Below are 12,494 nucleotides of genomic sequence, written 5' to 3' on the forward strand. Positions count from 1 at the left end.
AAGGACAACGAAGTCAAGGTATTGGAGTGGCCATCACAAAGCTCTGACCTCAAACCTATAGAACATTTGTGGGCAGAACTGAAAAAACATGTGCGAGCAAGGAGGCCTACAAACCTAATTCAGTTACACCAGCTCTGTCAGGAGGAATGGGCCAAAATTCACCCAACTTATTGTGGGAAGCTTGTGGACGGCTACCCCAAATGTTTGACCCAAGTTAAACAATATAAAGGCAATGCTACCAAATACTACATGAGTGTATATAAACTTCTGACTCACTGGGAATGTGATGAAAGAAATAAAAGCTGAAATAAATAATTATCTCAACTATTATTCTGACATTTCACATTCTTAAAATAAAGTGGTGATCCTAACTGACCTAAGACAGGGAATTCTTACTAGGATTAAATGTCAGGAATTGTGAAAAACTGAGATGAAATGTATTTGGCTAAGGTGTATGTAAACTTCCGACTTCAACTGTATGTATAGACGCAATCGATGTCGGCGCCGCCACACCAGATTGAAAACTACTGTGCATGCTGTCTCACCATACATTTTCCTGCTGCTCTGGTTTATAATCTCCTGACAGATAGGAAATAGTGTTGTCTGATATTGTTAAATCGTGTTTCCTTGATATTACGAAAGGTGTCCCACGGGTTGATTTTAGATTCTGTCATTTTTACTGTTTATGTAAATAATATTGGTCTATCTGCAAAAAAAATTAACATACGCCTGTATGCAGATGACACTTTTGTGTAAGCTATTGCCCCCACTGTTAACCATACTTTTTCAGAGCTGCAATTTGCCTTTGTTGAACTGAAATGAACACTTTATGAATTTAAAACCAAGTTCATGATGTTTTCCAATTCACCTAAAAATGTATCTTATGATATACAGTGGGGCAAAAACGTATTTAGTCAGCCACCAATTGTGCAAGTTCTCCCACTTAAAAAGATGAGAGAGGCCTGTAACTTCAACCATGACAGACAAAATGAGAAAAAAAAATCCAGAAAATCACATTGTAGGATTTTTATTGAATTTATTTGCAAATTATGGTGGAAAATAATATTTGGTCACCTACAAACAAGCAAGATTTCTGGCTCTCACAGACCTGTAACTTCTTCTTTTAGAGGCTCCTCTGTCCTCCACTCGTTACCTGTATTAATGGCACCTGTTATCAGTATAAAAGACACCTGTCCACAACCTCAAACAGTCACAATCCAAACTCCACTATGGCCAAGACCAAAGAGCTGTCAAAGACACCAGAAACAAATTGTAGACCTGCACCAGGCTGGAGAGACTGAATCTGCAATAGGTAAGCAGCTTGGTTTGAAGAAATCAACTGTGGGAGCAATTATTAGGAAATGGAAGACATACAAGACCACTGATAATCTCCCTCGATCTGGGCTCCACGCAAGATCTCACCCCGTGGGGTCAAAATGATCACAAGAACGGTGAGCAAAAATCCCAGAACCACACGGGGGACCTAGTGAATGACCTGCAGAGAGCTGGGACCAAAGTAACAAAGCCTACCATCAGTAACACACGCCCGCCAGGGACTCAAATCCTGCAGTGCCAGACGTGTCCCCTGCTTAAGCCAGTACATGTCCAGGCCCGTCTGAAGTTTGCTAGAGAGCATTTGGATGATCCAGAAGAAGATTGGGAGAATCATATGGTCAGATGAAACCAAAATATAACTTTTTGGTAAAAACTCAACTCGTCGTGTTTGGAAGACAAAGAATGCTGAGTTGCATCCAAAGAACACCATACCTACTGTGAAGCATGGGGGTGGAAACATCATGCTTTGGGGCTGTTTTTCTGCAAAGGGACCAGGACGACTGATCCGTGTAAAGGAAAGAATGAATGGGCCAAGATCGTGAGATTTTGAGTGAAAACCTCCTTCCATCAGCAAGGGCATTGAAGATGAAACGTGGCTGGGTCTTTCAGCATGACAATGATCCCAAACACACACGCGCCGGGCAACGAAGGAGTGGCTTCGTAAGAAGCATTTCAAGGTCCTGGAGTGGCCTAGCCAGTCTCCAGATCTCAGCCCCATAGAAAATCTTTGGAGGGAGTTGAAAGTCCGTTTGCCCAGCAACAGCCCCAAAACATCACTGCTCTAGAGGAGATCTGCATGGAGGAATGGGCCATAATACCAGCAACATGTGTGAAAACCTTGTGAAGACCTACAGAAAACGTTTGACCTCTGTCATTGCCAACAAAGGGTATATAACAAAGTATTGAGAAACTTTTGTTATTGACCAAATACTTATTTTCCACCATAATTTGTAAATAAATTCATAAAAATCCTACAATGTGATTTTCTGGATTTTTTAAATATCTGGGCATCTGTATTGCCAACATGTTATATTTTAAAAAGCATATGGATGAGTTAGTTAAGAAGTTGAGAAAAAAAATGGGCTTCTTTTTTGTAATAGATCATGCCTCTCCTTGAACAGCAGAAAGCAGATAATTCAGTCAACTTTCCTGCGAGTACTAGACTACGGTGACACCGTTTATATGAATGCAACTACCACTACACTGAAACCATTAGATGCAGTTTAGAATAGCACACTTCGCTTTATTACGGGTGACGGGTTCATTACAAACATTGCATTCCATATCAGAAAGTAGGCTGACCCTCTCCTAAGTCTTGTAGATCAATACACTGCTCTCTCTTTTGTTTATAAACCCTCTTGTGCAAACTTCTGTCATACCTTACCTCATTGTTCAATTACAGACATACGAGTTACCAGACCGATCACAGGGATGGCTAACTCTCGATGCAATTTTTATTTAACCTTTATTTAACTAGGCAAGTCAGTTAAGAAGAAATCTTATTTACAATGACGGCCTACAGTACTAGAAGGCAAAAGGCCTCTTGCCAGGACTGGGGCTGGGATATTTTTTTTTTTACAAAAATACAAATATAGGACAAAACACACATCATAACAAGAGATACCACAACACTAAATAAAGAGAGACCTAAGACAACCACATAGCATAGTAGCAACAGAACATGACAACAATATGGTAGCAACACAACATGTAGCAGCACAAAACATGGTACAAACAATTGGGCACAGACAACAGCACAAAGGGCAAGAAGGTAGAGACAACAATACATCACAAGAAGCAGAAGAACATCTAGCCGCTCGAGAGCACCCTTTCCTGCCCTTATCTATAAGTTACGTATCCTGATGTCCCATAGATGTCCCATTGATCACTACAGAATTAGGTAAATCTGCATAAAATAAATTTGCGCCATGATGCTCTGGTGCCTTTGTATACCTTTAATTAAAATCAAATTGTGTTGGTCACATACACATGGTTAGCAGATGTTATTGCGAGTGTAGCAAAATGCTTATGCTTCTAGATTTGACAGTACAGCAGTATCTAACAGGTAATATCTAAAGTAATGGAACTAGTGTTCCATTTATTAAAGTGGCAATACAGTGCCACTGACACGGCCCGCTACCAAAACCTGCAGACTCTCCTTCAATGCAGCCGACAGGAGTAAAACATTTAAATGTGTTAACCCTCGCAAGGCTGCAGGCCCAGATGGCATCCCCAGCCGTGTCCTCAGAGCATGCGCAGACCAGCTGGCTGGTGTGTTTTTACGGACATATTCAATCAATCCTTATCCCAGTCTGCTGTCCCCTCATGCTTCAAGAGGGCCACCACTGTTCCTTCCCAAGAAAGCTAAGGTAACTGAGCTAAACGACTACAAGCGTGTAGCACTCACTTCCGTCATCATGAAGTGCTTTGAGAGACTAGTCAAGGACCATATCACCTCCACCCTACCTGACACCTTGGACCCACTCCAATTTGATTACCGCCCCAATAGGTCCACAGACGACGCAATTGCAACCACACTCCACACTGCCCTAACCCATCTGGACAAGAGGAATACCTACGTGAGAATGCTGTTCATCGACTACAGCTCAGCATTTAACACCYTAGTACCCTCCAAACTCGTCATCAAGCTCAAGACCCTGGGTCTCGACCCCGCCCTGTGCAACTGGGTACTGGACTTCCTGACGGGCCACCCCCAGGTGGTGAGAGTAGGTAATATCTCCACCCCGCTGATCCTCAACACTGGGGCTCCACAAGGGTGCGTTCTGAGCCCTCTCCTGTACTCCATGCACACCTCCAACTCAATCATCAAGTTTGTCTGTCCCAGCTTTGATGCACCTGTACTGACCTCACCTTCTGTATGGAAGCAGGGTGAACAGGCAGTGGCTCYGTTGGTTATTGTCCTTGATGATCTTTTTTGCCTTCCTGTGACATCAGGTGTCCTGGAGGGCAGGTAYTTTGCCCCCAGTGATGCGTTGTGCAGACCGCACCACCCTCTGGAGAGCCCTGCGGTTGTGGGCGGTGCAGTTGCCGTACCAGTCGGTGATACAGCCCAACAGGATGCTCAAAATTGTGAACCTGTAAAAGTTAGTGAGGSTTTTCGGTGACAAGCCAAATTCTTTCAGCCTCCTGAGGTTGAAAAGGCACTTTTGTGCCTTCAGGTTGTACATTTTGTATAATTTGTGTACATGCAGGGCTCTCTTGCAAAATAGGTTTTGGTTTCAATAAGATTTCCCTGTAAAAATGAAGATACAAAAAAAGAAAGTAATAAAGGAATGTGATTTTTTTACAATGATGGCATTTCAGTGATTGTGCCATTAACAGCAGAAGAAGAATCTGCTGAGATAGTCTTTATTTCCATTTGAACTTAATTTCAGTGTGTACACTCTTAGAAAAAAAGGTGCTGTCTAGAAGAACCATTTTTGGTTTCAGGTAGAACCCTTCTGGGTTCCATGTGGAACCCTTACCCCAGGAGGCTCTACATGGAACCCAAAATGGTTCTCCTATGAGTCATTTCTTTCCTATCCGTCAATATCACATCAGTCCTTTACAGTTTTTCTCGATTGCTAAGACACTTTTAATGACAATTATCTACATCATAACCTAATGAGCAAAACAGTATTATTCTTTGCAAAACTGTAAACACAAATCTCAACAAAAAAGGGCAAAATTCAGTTGAGTAAATCAGGTCAAACAAAATTAAAGTAAATCAGGTCAAACAAAAATAAAACATTTTGTAACGGCAGCCTTCCCTCTCTTCACTAGAAGAGAGAGTGTAGCAGGGATCGTACCAACACGCAGCGTAGCCAGTGCTCAACATGTTAAATACACTAATAAACAGTGAACACTTAACAAAATAACAAAATGTGGCAAACCGATAACAGTCCTATCTGGTGCAGCCCACAAACACAGAGACAGGAAACAACCACCCACAATCCCCAACACCAAACAAGCCACCTATATATGATTCTCAATCAGGGACAACGATAGACAGCTGCCTCTGATTGAGAACCATATTAGGCTGGACACAGAAGACAAAAACTAGACACACAACATAGAATTCCCACCCAGCTCACGTCCTGACCAACACTAAACAAGCAAAACACATAAGAACTTGGTCAGGACGTGACACATTTGGTCACAGCTGATACAAATGACTCCAATTAATGTGAACCTCGTCTACACGCATGCAAAGCTTCTTTGCACAATTGTTCAATCAGCAATCCAGTCCTTATTCATGCGTTAAAGAGGTCACCACCTCTGAATTGCTGTTTGCAAGAATGGACCAAGTAAGAGGAAGAGGAGAGGTATAAGGATACACAGGATATTTTTTCTTCTCTGCATTGCAAGGGAAAACATCCAGGGTGATGTGGATAGATGAAAACATGTGACCTGATCGACAAGAACGAATGGAGATGAATGTGGTATATACTCTATTTATGTTGCTTTTTTTTAAATGTCTTTGTTTTTGCAGCGATTTGTTTGCTTGGTTTATTTTATTTTTATTCTCTGTATATAATGTACAGCATCATTGAATTTGTAAAGGACAACATGGAAAAAAGTAAAATAAAGTATTTGAGTCTGGATATTCATATTCTTGAGTGACATTCTTTCTGCTTTGGTCATTTTTGGTAAAATTATTTTAGGAAAAAAGAATACAGCCCATGCTGTTATGTGTTTAGTTGTCTTTTATGGTGCATAGTATAATTATAGTATCAACAAATGGCACAGAAATATAAAAGAGGGTTAACCATGTTAGGGTATATTGATAGTTGTAGTTAGTATGTATTGCGCCATTGTGTAACGAGTGAACTTTTCADTAGATAAGTAATACGTTTTGATGTTGAGGTTGTTGATTTCAAGTAGTTCATGTTTTGAGTCTCAATCAGTAGCGACCCGTCATTCGGGAGCCCCATATGTTTTGCAAAAAAAAAATATATATATATATATACCGATTAAAAAAAATGAAAATAAATTATATATTTATTTTTGTATTAATACGTGTCACATCAGTTTGCAAACAGTGTAAAAAATGTATATATTTGAGTTAATAAAGCCACGTACAAATAGGCATCTCCAAAATGCATGCGTTTCAGCCTAGCTCAGTGCTTTCTTTGGTGGTGGGGCAGGCCAGCAGAAAATAGGAGCATTTGGCCATGATTGGCTCAGAATTGCACCGCGATTGGTTCAGTGTTCTGTCACTCATGGGGACACTACGTCACCCGCCTTTAGTAAGGGTAGACATCAAGAATGTGAGCCATTTGGGTCCTGCCATAGACTTAGATTAGAAGTGCCCTTCCAGAAGGCTCAAGGTCATTGGTCACAGATAAAATGACGTCAAATCAAGTTATATCTACAGTAGCTTGGATTGGACTGATCATGTCAACATCTTACTTTCAAAATCTTAGCTAGCAGTCATAATCATAAATCAAGTAGACAATCTACTGGCAAATCCTTTTTAAATATTGTCATATGAAGAGAAATAATGAAGATAAATAATAGGAAAAACGTATCGGTGCTCATCGGCCATTGGACATAAAGATTACACAACAACTTGGAAATCACAAATTCAACAATGTGTCACTTGTGATTGTCTCCTACCACCTCAAGGTGTCACCCATTTTCCCCATTAGTCCTTGGGTATTTATTCCAATGTTCCCTGTTTGTCTGTTGCCAGTTTGTCTTTCAACCAGAGTGTTTTTCTTTGCGCCTGCTTTTTTTTCTTATCGCTCTTTTGCTAGTCCTCCCGGTTTTGACCCTTGACTCTGAGCCTGCCTGCTTGCCTGCCTTGACTCTGAGCCTGCCTGCTTGCCTGCCTTGACTCTGAGCCTGCCTGCTTGCCTGCCTTGACTCTGAGCCTGCCTGCTTGCCTGCCTTGACTCTGACCTGCTGCCTTGACTCTGAGCCTGCTGCCTGCCATGACTCTGAGCCTGCCTGCCACTCTGTACCTCGTTATGATATTTTGCCTGTCCGTGACCATTCTCTGGCCTGCCCTTTGATTATAGTAAATATCAGACTCGAACCATCTGCCTCCCGTGTCTACATCGGTTTCACCCTGTGCCCTTATACAATGAGTCGTTTGGAAGGAATCAGTGGTGCAGTGCAAAGCAACCGGTAACATTAGCCTACTATTCAATGGAGTGGCTGGTATTTTTTTTTTCCTGAGTTCCCACCATAAATCCAGAGAATGCCAGACTGATGACGAAACCACCGTGCCACATTCATGTTTTAGTGAGCACATCACAAGCCAAGGAGTCCAAAAATGTCTTGTATGCTGCTGCATAAATTGTAATATGCAAGGGAGATGGCTAGAGTATACATAAAGTAATACTAAGTGTAGTAAGGTGTTAGTAGCCCATGTGCTTCACCCTAATAATTTGGTCTATTTTCACCTTTAATTTTGCTTAAGGTTACTGTTCTGACCGGTGGTACTACACATGTAACCTGTTTTTGAGAATCTAATGTCAATCTAATATTGTAGGATGTTGTCTTTCTATGCCCCTTTATTTATCCTACAGTTCTTACTTGGTGTACAGGGAAAATACTGTAAGAGCAGCCCATTGTTAGGAATTGTTGCTGTACATTTCAAAAGTGCTAAACAGTTATATTGACAAAGTCCGTTGTCGCTCGCTCTTTGTCTATTGAAATTATGGAATGCCTCTTATCCATTATCGTTCCCTTATGTCGTAGTTTGTACATCTCAATTGTCAATAGAAACCATATTTGTTTAAGGAAGTTAGCCATACCAGCTATGTTTTTAAAAAGGCAGTAAACCAGGCTTAATTGTTTCGCTGATAGCCAGGTGTAACAATGGTAAAGATTCAATCCATGGTGAGAGAACTCTGCTGTTGGGACAGCTTTATGTAGCCCCTAATAGTTTGTGGGTACCACTTGTTGCCATTAATGTGTTGTGTACAGTAGTGTCTTTGCTGGCATGCATCACATTTTTTGCCCCACCAAGATTTACATGCTAATACTGCCGCTGGTCTTAATGCATTATTGCAAATTACATTTTGGCCAGCGTTGTCATGTCTACTCCTGCGCRGGAATACTAARCACCGGTCCTGGCAACTCYTTACGCACACCTGCGCCTCATTAGACACACCTGGACTTCATCACCTCCCTGACTACTTCCCCTGTATATAGCACTCTGTTGTCATCACTCACCAGGCAATATTGTTCATGTTTCCATATTTTTAAGCTTCTCTTTTTGTATTGTTCCATGTGCTTTGTTAAACTAACTGCACTATCTTCCGGACTCCCTGTGTCTACGTTACAAACGTGTTTCAGCTTGGGGCTGCATGTACATTTTTTTAGGAAAAGTGACTTCTGTTTGGACATTCTCAAGCAATCGAGAAACTAAGTTGCTACAGTATGTTAGCGAACTATGATATTTAAGTCAATGCTTTGATGGTGGGTGTCTCTTTCTCTCCACAGTACTCTGCTCAGCCCAGCATTCAGAACAGCCAGAGATTTGGCAGGTGAAAGGCATCGTGGGAACTTTTCTCTCTTTTCCAGAGAGGGTGTTGACATCTGGCAATTTACTTTATGGAGACCTTGGCAATATTGCACAGGTGTACCCTGGTAAACAAAGTAATACAAACCTTGAGAACAGATTTAAATACCGCCTTCACTGGAACAATGTTACTGGAGTCTTCACTTTGATAGACCTACAAATAGATGATTCTGGGGTTTACACTGTGGAGAATGCAGATGCTGAAGAGAAGATGACACATACATTTCAGCTGACTGTGTACTGTGAGTGTGTGTGTGCTGTAAGTTACAAAATCATTAAAGCTGCAATCAGCAGTAGAAACAATACTAAAGCGGTCGCTTTATTGGTTTGGTTAAAAAGCTGAGGGCCTGGAGAAATGTAACCACTCCCAAACTCATAGAGCTATGGATGCAAGGCCTGATCAGCCATATAACAAGAATAGTTTTAACCATGTTATGAGACCATATAGAATTTGTTTGCAATTTCTTTGTTTACAAACACTGAGGTAAATCAAGCTGATGTGGCGTTAAGTTGTATTCATCAAGACTCAATGATTCCATATCATTAATTTATAAGTCCAAAAAATGATGTAACTGCTCTTTGCCACTTTTAAAGAAATTCCATTTCACTAATTCATATTTCATTTTGCCTTCCAGATGTTCTGTCCAAACCTCAGGTGACGGTCAATGACAACAGCTCCTGTACAGTGGTGTGTTCTGTGGAGAACGGGAGAGAGGTGACCCTGTCCTGGTACAGAGGAGGGGAGATACTCAACCAGAGCAGCAGCCCTGACCACAACATCACCCTCTCTCTACCTCTCAAGGTGGATGTACAGAACATAGACTCTTACAGATGTGAGGCTGCCAACCCAGTCAGCAAGGAGAATGCTGTTGTTCCACATTCCTGTATAGAGAGTGATCCCTCCAAGGTGYCAGGTAAAAACATGTACAGGAGCAATGTTACATTGCAGATATCCAGACAATACCAACTTCTATATGAAACAATAAGTATGGTAGAGCTCATTTTATGAAACACTGTTTTAATTAAAATATTGTTTTCTTTCGTTTTACTTTAGATGGTGATGAGAGGACTCAAGGTTGTCTTATTATTGCTGTAATCTGCGTTTTGGTTGCCTCAGGACTTGTTGGACTTGCAATATATCTTAAGAGGAGAACAGGATAAATGGACACTCACATACAGGTATTAATCTTTTAACGGGGTGAGGTTATTCTCCTTGTCAAAGTCAAAACATGTTGTGCACAACCTTTTTTAATTATCAAGGAACGTGTTTTAGAAATGTAGGAAATGTTTGCCTGAACAACGGATGCAGGTCAAATGAAGTGGCGTATCTTCCACACTTCCTCTGCTTGGTCAGACAATTGCATTATCTCAGACCACTTCTCTAAATGTTGAAAAAGCAGAAGGCACATACACACAAGCACACTCTGACAATATTTACTTTATAGGTTCTCTGGTGCCAAAATCACTGCTAGTACAGACACAGGCACCCATGGTAACATGAGTCCTTAGTGTTTGTAGAACCTGTCTTGGGGATGAGCATTTGTGCATATCTGTCAGTTACTCCCACCCACACTGTATATTTAATTTCCTTTATTTGCCTTTATAGATTCACCCAGAAGAGAGCAAGATGACATTCACTATGCAGAGATAACTCACATTAAACCAACAGAAAACCAGGTTAGTAATAATGCTACAGGCTGATAAACATAGGAGATGTAATACAGCAGCTTTGGCAGCCCTCATGGCTACAACTGTAGGCTTCAGCTCTGTGCCAGTGGGTTAATGTGGTCTTGAGTTGCACAGATCACTTGAGTTTGATAACTGGCCTGATGTCACTGCAACCAGTTTTGCCCATATGATATGGTTGGGTTGCACAATGAGAAGCCACACTGCATATTGTACATACAGTACCAGTCAAACGTTTGGACACACCTACCCATTCAACCAGCCTCACAACTGCAGACCACATGTAACCATACCAGCCAGGACCACCACATCAGGCTTCTTCACATGCAGGTCATCTGGGAGGGGTGGGAGGGTTGTGCCTGGCTCCCAAGTGGGTGGACCTATGCCCTCTCTGGCCTACCCATTGCTGCGCCCTTGCCCAGTCATGAGAAATCCATAGATTGGAGCCTATTGGATTAATTTCAATTGACTGATGTCCTTATATAAACTGTAATTCAGTAAAATCTTTGAAATTGTTGCATGTTGCATTCATATTTTTGTTCAGTGTAGTAATGCCTTTGATTTTCCTGTGTCTTTAACAGTATTTGTCAAGTCAGTGGACTTTTAAGCTTGGCTTCATTGTTCCTCCCACTAGATTTAGGAATGTTCTAGATGTGTTGACTGTTGAGGTACATAATGCAGAACAATGAGAATAGACAAGAGAGCATCAGACATGTCTTGTTTCCTTCCTCTGGTACAAAGTATCTAATAACGAAACACATACTTTTTCTTAAACCTTTTTGCTACACCTTTTCTTCCCCACGTCTCTGCCCCTCTTTCCTTGTTCCTCCCAATCCTTCCCTCCCTACCTCTTTCCCTCTCCCTGTCTAGGAGGAGCGAAGAGGTATACCAGAGCTGGATCTGCTTAGAGACAACCCTAACCTGACATTAGTTTATTATACACTCCAGTTACATCACATGGCTGTCAGCGAGGATGTTAACACAGCATGAAGGAGAAAGAGAACAGCAAGTTACTGAGAGGGTGACATGATCATTCACATCCAAGAGAAGGCATTACATCTTACAGTGGACTTTGAGACAAAATTATAGTAAATATTAGTTCGTTATACTGCTGTTATAATACTGCTGGTCAGAAGCTTCTTTTCAGTTCTGTCTGTTCTGTTGTTTAAATGTAGGTGCCTCTCCTGTATCTTTTATAGTATACAAATTTCCGCTATTGAAACTGAATGTTAGTCTAAAATAAATGTGAGATAATGTCTAGATGCTTTTTGTAGTAAGTATTCAGACCCCTTCCCCTTTTCCACATTTTGTTACATTACAGCCTCATTTTAAAATGGATTAATGTACATGTTTTCCTCATCAATCTACAAACAATAACCCATAATGACTAAGTGAAAACACGTTTTTTTACATTTAAATTCTTTATCTAAATATCAGACCTTTTGCTATGAGACTTAAAATTGAGCTCGGGTGCATCCTGTTTTCATTGATCATCCTTCAGACATTTCTACAACTTGATTGGAGTCCACCTGTGGTAAATTCAATTGATTGGACATGATTTGGAAAAGAACACACCTGTCTATATAAGGTCTCACAGTTGACAGTGCATGTCAGAACAAAAACCAAGCCATGAGGTCGAAGGAATTATCCACAGAGCTCAGAGACAGGATTGTGTTGAGGCACAGCTCAGGGGAAGGGTACCAAAACATTTCTGCAACATTGAAGGTCCCCAAGATCACAGGGCCCTCTCTCATTCTTTAGTGGAAGAAGTTTGGAATCACCAAGACTCTTCCTAAGAATGGCTGACCAGCCAAACTGAGCAATTGGGGGAGAAGGGCCTTGGTCAGGGAGGTGACCAAGAACCCGTGGTCACTCTGACCGAGCTCCAGAATTCCTCTGTGGAGATGGGAGAAACTTCCAGAAGGGCAACCATCTATGC

General features: G+C 41.3%; 1 long non-coding RNA gene across 2 annotated transcripts in view; it reads left to right on the forward strand.

Moving 5' to 3' along the window:
• Nucleotides 1-11,797, forward strand: part of LOC112073215 (uncharacterized) — a 21,641-nt gene extending 9,844 nt beyond the window's left edge. The window contains exons 1-6 of one of the 2 annotated variants that reach the window (XR_002894484.2): nucleotides 7,258-7,467; nucleotides 8,791-9,111; nucleotides 9,505-9,783; nucleotides 9,924-10,048; nucleotides 10,476-10,546; nucleotides 11,426-11,797. This is a non-coding gene — a long non-coding RNA (uncharacterized lncRNA). Of the gene's footprint in view, nucleotides 1-7,257; nucleotides 7,468-8,790; nucleotides 9,112-9,504; nucleotides 9,784-9,923; nucleotides 10,049-10,475; nucleotides 10,547-11,425 lie in introns of those variants that run through there. The other variant, XR_011476490.1, reaches the window with a different exon arrangement.
• Nucleotides 11,798-12,494: the final 697 nt, after the last annotated feature.

The sequence above is a fragment of the Salvelinus sp. IW2-2015 genome, unplaced genomic scaffold (assembly GCF_002910315.2).
Source record: "Salvelinus sp. IW2-2015 unplaced genomic scaffold, ASM291031v2 Un_scaffold2189, whole genome shotgun sequence".
In the NCBI taxonomy this organism is placed as follows: Eukaryota; Metazoa; Chordata; class Actinopteri; order Salmoniformes; family Salmonidae; genus Salvelinus; species Salvelinus sp. IW2-2015.